Below are 10,273 nucleotides of genomic sequence, written 5' to 3'. Positions count from 1 at the left end.
TTGTTGGATTTGTGAGACTCTACTGAATCTACTGGTACCTGGTTTCCCATGTAACAATAAGAAATATACTCAAAACCTGGATTAATCTTTTTAGTCACATAGCGCTACTATTATTCTGAACACTACTGTACAATATAAGGGAAACACAAAAGTAATTTTTTTACAATTAGTACAAGAGCATTTTATTGATTTTACACTGAAAAAAGAGAATGTTTGAACCAACTTAAAAAAGTGTTACAATTTGTAAAAAAAAAAAACCTGAATGAATTAAGTCATTTGAACTTAAGTTTAAAAGTTAAATCAACTCTAACTTACAAACTTAAGTTCAAACAACTTAATTCATTCAGGTTTTTACAAATTGCAACACTTTTTTAAACGTTCAAATATTCTCTTTTTTTAGTGTACGTTCAGAAATTACTCAATCGAAGGTACTTGCATATAGTATAATGCCCATGTATTGGAAATCAAAATGTTCAGAATAATCTCAGCCTTCTGAATAAGAGACATTTGTCTGGAACACTGTGTAAATTATACACATTGTAAAAAAAAAAAAAAAACAATTTGGCTCTAAAATGTTTTTAGAAATTCTACGCTCCTCAGAACAATTATTGAAAAAAAAAAACCCTGAGAAACCTGTTTCAAGTGCCTTATAATTGTGTGTGTGTGTGCATATATATATATATATATATATATATATATATAAAATGAGGTAAGATGTTGCAACACATTTTTAAACGTTCAAATATTCTCTTTTTTTAAGTGTACCATATGTTCAGAAATTACTCAATCGAAGGTACTTGCATATAGTATAATGTCCATGTATTGGAAATCAAAATGTTCAGAATAATCTCAGCCTTCTGAATAAGAGACATTTGTGAATGAAAATGGTCCACCAAGATAAAAAATGAATATAAAATAATGTTAAATTATTCTGTTTCTGATGCACACCACACTGTCCGCTACCAACCCAAACCACTGGGTGGAAACAGGGATGTTGGCATACTCTGGTTAATCGTGAAGGTGTGACAGCTGCATTAATTTATTAGACGTGTGGCAGCGTGCGCCAGAGTTTTTAATATGGTCGGCATACACAGGCTAAATCATCAAGGTGTGACAGGGCCATTAAATGCAGAATGCAAAATCTGTACATTAATAGGCAACTGGCCTCTCTGTGCATGTATGTATGCGTGCGTACATGTGTATGGCTTCGGTCATGGAGAAACTGAGGAGAGCTGGCATTTATGCTTATGTATTTTGGGTCAATGATGAACATGATGAAAACGGAACATTGACAGGACTATTTTTTGGAGAAGTTCAGAATATTAGCTAACAACTGTGAACAATGGACATTTAAATGACAATTAAATTCTGGACTCAAACACCAATCCTGCAGGGGGTGTTAAACCATCTATATTTTAAAAGTCAAGTGGCCTCTATGTACGTGTATGTATGGGTCGAGATTCCGCAGGAGCATGACTGGGGCACCAACTTTGAGCACCAAGCTGTGTGGTGGGAGGCCTGCTGGTGCCAGGCTGTTAAGGAATTCAACTGGGTAGTTAGCCACCTCATTTGGATCGGGCACTGTGTCAATTGACATGTAGCTGAGGGCCTGTCCTGGAAGCTGGGCCAGAAGCTCAGCACTGATGTCATCCACTGATAATAATAGATAGATAATTGGCAAAGCTTCTGGGGAAAACCTGGTCTTGTTAGGAGAGACGGCATCCATCCCACTTTGGATGGAGCAGCTCTCATTTCTAGTAATCTGGCCAATTTTCTTAAATCCTCCAAACCGTGACTATCCAGGGTTGGGACCAGGAAGCAGAGTTGTAGTCTTACACACCTCTCTGCAGCTTCTCTCCCCCTGCCATCCCCTCATTACCCCATCCCCGTAGAGACGGTGCCTGCTCCCAGACTACCAACAACCAGCAAAAATCTATTTAAGCATAAAAATTCAAAAAGAAAAAATAATATAGCACCTTCAACTGCACCACAGACTAAAACAGTTAAATGTGGTCTATTAAACATTAGGTCTCTCTCTTCTAAGTCCCTGTTGGTAAATGATATAATAATTGATCAACATATTGATTTATTCTGCCTTACAGAAACCTGGTTACAGCAGGATGAATATGTTACTTTAAATGAGTCAACACCCCTGAGTCACACTAACTGTCAGAATGCTCGTAGCACGGGCCGGGGCGGAGGATTAGCAGCAATCTTCCATTCCAGCTTATTAATTAATCAAAAACCCAGACAGAGCTTTAATTCATTTGAAAGCTTGACTCTTAGTCTTGTCCATCCAAATTGGAAGTCCCAAAAAACAGTTTTATTTGTTATTATCTATCGTCCACCTGGTCGTTACTGTGAGTTTCTCTGTGAATTTTCAGACCTTTTGTCTGACTTAGTGCTTAGCTCAGATAAGATAATTATAGTGGGCGATTTTAACATCCACACAGATGCTGAGAATGACAGCCTTAACACTGCATTTAATCAATTAATAGACTCTATTGGCTTTGCTCAAAAAGTAAATGAGTCCACCCACCACTTTAATCATATCTTAGATCTTGTTCTGACTTATGGTATGGAAATAGAAGACTTAACAGTATTCCCTGAAAACTCCCTTCTGTCTGATCATTTCTTAATAACATTTACATTTACTCTGATGGACTACCCAGCAGTGGGGAATGAGTTTCATTACACTAGAAGTCTTTCAGAAAGCACTGTAACTAGGTTTAAGGATATGATTCCTTCTTTATGTTCTCTAATGCCATATACCAACACAGTGCAGAGTAGCTACCTAAACTCTGTAAGTGAGATAGAGTATCTCGTCAATAGTTTTACATCCTCATTGAAGACAATTTTGGATGCTGTAGCTCCTCTAAAAAAGAGAGCTTTAAATCAGAAGTGCCTGACTCCGTGGTATAACTCACAAACTCGTAGCTTAAAGCAGATAACCCGTAAGTTGGAGAGGAAATGGCGTCTCACTAATTTAGAAGATCTTCACTTAGCCTGGAAAAAGAGTCTGTTGCTCTATAAAAAAGCCCTCCATAAAGCTAGGACATCTTTCTACTCATCAACAACCCCAGGTTTCTTTTCAGCACTGTAGCCAGGCTGACAAAGAGTCAGAGCTCTATTGAGCTGAGTATTCCATTAACTTTAACTAGTAATGACTTCATGACTTTCTTTGCTAACAAAATTTTAACTATTAGAGAAAAAATTACTCATAACCATCCCAAAGACGTATCGTTATCTTTGGCTGCTTTCAGTGATGCCGGTATTTGGTTAGACTCTTTCTCTCCGATTGTTCTGTCTGAGTTATTTTCATTAGTTACTTCATCCAAACCATCAACATGTTTATTAGACCCCATTCCTACCAGGCTGCTCAAGGAAGCCCTACCATTATTTAATGCTTCGATCTTAAATATGATCAATCTATCTTTGTTAGTTGGCTATGTACCACAGGCTTTTAAGGTGGCAGTAATTAAACCATTACTTAAAAAGCCATCACTTGACCCAGATATCTTAGCTAATTATAGGCCAATCTCCAACCTTCCTTTTCTCTCAGAAATTCTTGAAAGGGTAGTTGTAAAACAGCTAACTGATCATCTGCAGAGGAATGGTCTATTTGAAGAGTTTCAGTCAGGTTTTAGAATTCATCATAGTACAGAAACAGCATTAGTGAAGGTTACAAATGATCTTCTTATGGCCTCGGACAGTGGACTCATCTCTGTGCTTGTTCTGTTAGACCTCAGTGCTGCTTTTGATACTGTTGACCATAAAATTTTATTACAGAGATTAGAGCATGCCATAGGTATTAAAGGCACTGCGCTGCGGTGGTTTGAATCATATTTGTCTAATAGATTACAATTTGTTCATGTAAATGGGGAATCTTCTTCACAGACTAAAGTTAATTATGGAGTTCCACAAGGTTCTGTGCTAGGACCAATTTTATTCACTTTATACATGCTTCCCTTAGGCAGTATTATTAGACGGTATTGCTTAAATTTTCATTGTTACGCAGATGATACCCAGCTTTATCTATCCATGAAGCCAGAGGACACACACCAATTAGCTAAACTGCAGGATTGTCTTACAGACATAAAGACATGGATGACCTCTAATTTCCTGCTTTTAAACTCAGATAAAACTGAAGTTATTGTACTTGGCCCCACAAATCTTAGAAACATGGTGTCTAACCAGATCCTTACTCTGGATGGCATTACCCTGACCTCTAGTAATACTGTGAGAAATCTTGGAGTCATTTTTGATCAGGATATGTCATTCAAAGCGCATATTAAACAAATATGTAGGACTGCTTTTTTGCATTTACGCAATATCTCTAAAATCAGAAAGGTCTTGTCTCAGAGTGATGCTGAAAAACTAATTCATGCATTTATTTCCTCTAGGCTGGACTATTGTAATTCATTATTATCAGGTTGTCCTAAAAGTTCCCTAAAAAGCCTTCAGTTAATTCAAAATGCTGCAGCTAGAGTACTGACGGGGACTAGAAGGAGAGAGCATATCTCACCCATATTGGCCTCTCTTCATTGGCTTCCTGTTAATTCTAGAATAGAATTTAAAATTCTTCTTCTTACTTAGAAGGTTTTGAATAATCAGGTCCCATCTTATCTTAGGGACCTCGTAGTACCATATCACCCCAATAGAGCGCTTCGCTCTCAGACTGCAGGCTTACTTGTAGTTCCTAGGGTTTGTAAGAGTAGAATGGGAGGCAGAGCCTTCAGCTTTCAGGCTCCTCTCCTGTGGAACCAGCTCCCAATTCAGATCAGGGAGACAGACACCCTCTCTACTTTTAAGATTAGGCTTAAAACTTTCCTTTTTGCTAAAGCTTATAGTTAGGGCTGGATCAGGTGACCCTGAACCATCCCTTAGTTATGCTGCTATAGATGTAGACTGCTGGGGGGTTCCCATGATGCACTGTTTCTTTCTCTTTTTGCTCTGTATGCACCACTCTGCATTTAATCATTAGTGATCGATCTCTGCTCCCCTCCGCGGCATGTCTTTTTCCTGGTTCTCTCCCTCGGCCCCAACCGGTCCCAGCGGAGGACTGCCCCTCCCTGAGCCTGGTTCTGCTGGAGGTTTCTTCCTGTTGGGGGGGAGTTTTTCCTTCCCACTGTGGCCGGGTGCTTGCTCGCAGGGGGTCGTTTTGACCGTTGGGGTTTTACATAATTATTGTATGGCCTTGCCTTACAATATAAAGCGCCTTGGGGCAACTGTTTGTTGTGATTTGGCGCTATATAAAAAAAAATTGATTGATTGATTGATTGATCCACTGCCAAGTTCTTTGGAGCAAGGATAGCATGCTCGTTCAGCCAGTTGTGGTTCTGGTAGTTACGGTGGAGGTTTATATATATATATATATATATATATATATATATATATATATATATATATATATATATATATATAATATATATATATATATATATATATATATATATATATATATATATATATATATATATATACAGAGTTTGTCTTCAATCTGACCTTTCACTGGTGACAATTTTTATGCATTGTTGGGGAGTTATGTTTTTTTTTCTTTTTTTTCCCTCAGCCTGCGCCTGCAGGTGGATGCATTGGTGTTGAAAGGACTGCCGGGTTGCAGTGGTTTTGACTGCAGGAGAAGTGGGGAATTTGCAGCTCAAATAGACCATCCTATTTGAGTGTTTTGTCAATGATATGGAGAGTGGCATGTCAAGTGTATACATAGCAGACCAGCACGAGTTGCCTTCCTGAACTTGCTTGCAGGCTTCGTTCCATTTCTGTCATCATGTATTAGATCAGGACCAAATGAGACCACATAGATTAAGAGTTGCTGGAGCTGTGCTAATCAAAGAAGATTAAGTTTAGATGCTACATTCTGTTGGTGCACATCTGTGTTTCAGTCACAACTGTTGCGCTCATCTGCATGTTTTATTTCAACAACAAAACCATAAAATGCTGATAAGAATATAAAATTATTGATGAACTATGCACTTACTGGTGATAGAAGAATTTTAAAATTCCCACAGCCGGTCATTAAGTCTTGTGTTCTGCCAGATCTTCTCTGTTATAAACTTTGTGCACACTGATTCAACAGTTTTCCTGGAAGACCCACACACACTTTTCTGTTAAACGCAACAGCCACGCTCTTGTGAAACAGAACAGTCATTTGTAGCTACACAGTTGTGCAAAATTTAAGGGAAAAAAATGAAAGCATCATCACCACCAACCACTTCAAAGCAACCAAACGCGGCGCACTTTGCGCTCTCAAATCCAAAATGTGGCGCTGCTTTTGCGCACCGATTCTCCGCAGACATTTCAAATAAAATAAATGAAACAAAATAGCCACGCAGGTCAGTTTTGTCGGTACTTAAATGTGTGTTAAGTGTGTGTGTGTTCATTCCACCGGGAGCCGATCCGTGTATGTGTGCACGTTTGGAGTCCAAAGCGTAGATGGCCCCTTTTAACCCTCCAATCTCCTCTTCCTTGACGGGGGTGCAGATTCAACTTATTTTTATTTATTTATTTATTTATTTATTGGTCTTTTAAACTTGTTTTATGTCAAACAAAGCACTTGCTGCAGGGGTGAATTGAGGACCCCTCTGTTGCGGCTGAAGAGGACTGTATATCTCTTCCCGGTACGGTGCACCGCTGCTTTCAGCTCTGCAAACAGGCATTGCCCAATCAAATTTCTTCTACTTTTATATTGTAATAACGAGTAACGAAGATAGTTCAGGGAAATGTATCAGAGTAAAAGTATACATATTCTTAAGGAAATGTAGTGAAATAAAAGTGAAAGTCGCCAGAAATTTAAATAAGGAAGTAAAGTACAGATACATCAAAATTCTACTTAAATACAGTAGCAAAGGATTTCTACTTCGCTACATTACAACACTTCCAACCACCAATCAGAGCCTCCAGAGGCCCTGGCTATTGGAGGTATAGGCTTCCTTGGCCAATCACTGTCAATATGGAAATATGGATAGTACTACCTGATAAATGGCGCTCATTATTAAGTTTATCGCAAATTATTTTGACATAAACCTAAAAATTGCTAACTTGGTGATGATCACTGTCTATCTCTTCTAAGTAATCTGGTGCAGGCCATGAAGCCAATCAAACAGTCCAGCATAGAGTGGGAGTTTCTCTCTCCCAGGCTGCCTGGCTCCAGGGTATGGTGGATTCTCTCCTGGGGTCCCAGTTAGTCACTGAGTCTTTTGAGCACTTTGGTGAGGTTTTGGAGATGATCTTCATTATTCTGTCCTGTGACAAAGATATCATCCAGATAACACTGTGTTTGTGGTATATCCTGAAGTACTTGCTCCCAGTGGTGGGCACAGTTCTGCTAATCTGCTAACTGCTAATTATTAAAACTAATGTTTTTGTGAGTGGATTAGCTTTTCAGATAACTTGGAAAACCATAAGCGGACCAATTACCTTCCAATAAATTTAGTCCCAATAACCTTTAGACCGCTAACATATTTTTGTGGGCATAGTGAATAAAGCTAAACAGTTAAAAACATCTGTAAAGTCTGAAATCATAGGTTTCAGTGCCTGCCTGTTACATGTTTTGTAGCAGACAGACAGATATGAGTGGCAGTGATCAATCCTCTGTCAGCAGAGGAGAGCTAGCTACTAGAGAGAAAGGGAGAGAGAGAAAGAAAAAAAAAAGATATTTTTTTCACACCATTTGAGTTATGGTTAAAATTTAAACCAACTAATTCCAGACAAGTTTTTGAAATTAACGTCACCACTGTCGTTTTACATGTTTCTGCAATGCACTAATTTTGATGCTGCAATGCATTATGGGAAAATTTGTTTCCTGACATCAGTGGTTGGTTGGTATATAACACATATAACTGTAACATGTGGTGGGATTTACAAATAAATCTGTATTTGTAAATATGTAATTTTTTGTTGTTGTTGTTTGTTAAGCTCCTACATATGAATGAACAGTAAAATCAGCTGATCATATAACTGCATTAAGAAATGTGTAATCAGGAAAATAATTTAATGTCATGATGATGATCATCAGCAAATCGGAGTGATCGCCAGGCTGGTCACTAAACCTGTGAACTATTGTGCTGCAATGCATTATGGGAGTTCTGGGTTTTCAGAGTTTAACCCCTTAATGCCCGAATTTATATAGCTGTATATAAAAAAATGTTTTGTGTCTGTTTTTGCCTTTAAGTAAATGGTAAATAATGTTGAGATTATTAATTTCACTTTTGCACAAAAACTAGATAGTAATATTGGGTATTCTGGTAATGACTTCATGTTATAATGTTATAATAATAATGATGGTATGTTGCAAATTTGCGACAACGGGCATACAGGTCAATTTGGTAAGTTGCATATTTGAGTCAGAGATTGTAGCATATATTGTTATGTGGGCCGCTGAAGAGGAGGTACTGCTGGCCCACCACCACCAGAGGGCGCCCTGCTTGGAGTGCGGGCTCCAAGCACGAGAGGGCGCCAGACCCAGAAGAAGTGACAGCTGTCACTCATCGCACCAGCTGTCACTCATCTACACCACTACATAAGCCGGACTGTAACTCCACCTCCCCGCCGAGAAATCGACTACCAAGAGGTAATTTTCTCTGCTGACTAAAACGTTGTGTACTAATCCAATCTCATTTGCAGCCGTTGTCCTGTGGTTGTTGCCTTATCTGGGATTTTGGCGTTTGGTGTGACTGCGACGACTGCGCCTCACACTCCAAACAGATAAGTGGTTAATCAAGAGCTGCACGAGTGTGTGATTTGGAGGTGGAGGTTCTCCCTCCTAACTGTGTACAGACCATGGACCACTGAGTGTGCGGACTTACACTCATTCATCTTGTCTCTGCTTTCTGCCAGCAGTACCAGGGTCGACAGCCGACAGCCGGTGTTCTTCAGACCGTTGGTGGTGGAAGCCGTGTGAGACGCGGCTTCTCTCTCGTCGGGGGTCTTCTATCTTCGAGCCTGCCCACACGTCACCTGGTGTTAATTGGCTTTACAAATTTTGTGTGTTGTCACAACATTAAATTGTTACCTTTTGGCTTACTCATTGTCCGTTCATTTGCGCCCCCTGTTGTGGGTCCGTGCTACGACACCTTCCCAACAGGATTTCTCGGCCATCGTCATGGATTCCGAGGGGCGTCAACCCGAGCGTGAACGGCCAATGGAAGAGCCAGGAGCGCAGGCGTCAGCGGGAGGCGTGTTGAGTGAGCTGCAGCAGATCTTAACCGCCTTCACGGCTCGGTTAGATTTAGTGACCGAGCAGAATGTCCTCCTTAATCGGAGGGTGGAGGCTCTCACCGCCAGGGTGGAAGCGCGCGATCAGGGCGCTGCTGCAGCCACTCCTCTGGCTGGTCCTGGGCCTGTATCAGACGTTCCACTGGTCGTTCAACGAACCCCCCCACCGTCCCCTGAAGCATACATAAGCCCTCCGGAACCGTACGGGGGCTGTGTTGAGATGTGCGCAGACTTCCTCATGCAGTGTTCGCTCGTCTTTTCACAGCGCCCTGTCATGTACGCATCAGACGCTAGCCGGGTAGCTTATGTTATTAATCTGCTTCGAGGAGAGGCACGCGCCTGGGCTACGGCGCTTTGGGAGCAGAATTCACGGCTCCTAACGTCTTATACTGGGTTTGTACGGGAGTTCAAACAAGTGTTTGATCATCCCAACAGAGGCGAGACCGCTTCGAACGTGCTGCTGTCTATGAGACAGGGGCGCCGTAGCACAGCCGAGTATGCAGTCGACTTCCGCATCGCGGCAGCGAGGTCCGGCTGGAATAACCTTGCGCTCCGCGCCGCCTTTGTAAATGGACTGTCCCCGGTCCTTAAGGAGCACCTACTGGCTAAGGAAGAACCGCGGGATTTTGACGGGCTTGTCGATTTGGTTATACGCTTAGACAACCGGTTTAACGAGCATCGTCGGGAGCAGGCCGGGGGTCGTGACCGGGCACGAGCCGTCCCTCCCCCTTCCGGTTCTGACAAGGTGACGTCGTCCCCACGCTTCACTGCCAGAGAGCTCCGTGTGGCTACAGCTCCCCCTGCTGAGGAGGCTATGGACACGAGCAGGGCCAAAGTGAAAACAAATGTCAGACAAAGGAGGCTGGCCCGCGGGGAGTGTTTTGTCTGCGGCTCTTGTGAGCATATGCAGAAGGACTGCCCCAAAACGGTCAAACTACAACGCCCGTCCTTAGGAACTGGGCTAAGGGTGGGCCATAACACACACGCGGAAAGACCCTGCAAATCTGCATGAATCCCAGTAACAATCCTTTGTGGGGAT

The sequence above is a fragment of the Thalassophryne amazonica genome, chromosome 11 (assembly GCF_902500255.1).
Source record: "Thalassophryne amazonica chromosome 11, fThaAma1.1, whole genome shotgun sequence".
NCBI classification, from domain to species: Eukaryota; Metazoa; Chordata; class Actinopteri; order Batrachoidiformes; family Batrachoididae; genus Thalassophryne; species Thalassophryne amazonica.
This window is presented reverse-complemented; position numbering follows the sequence as displayed.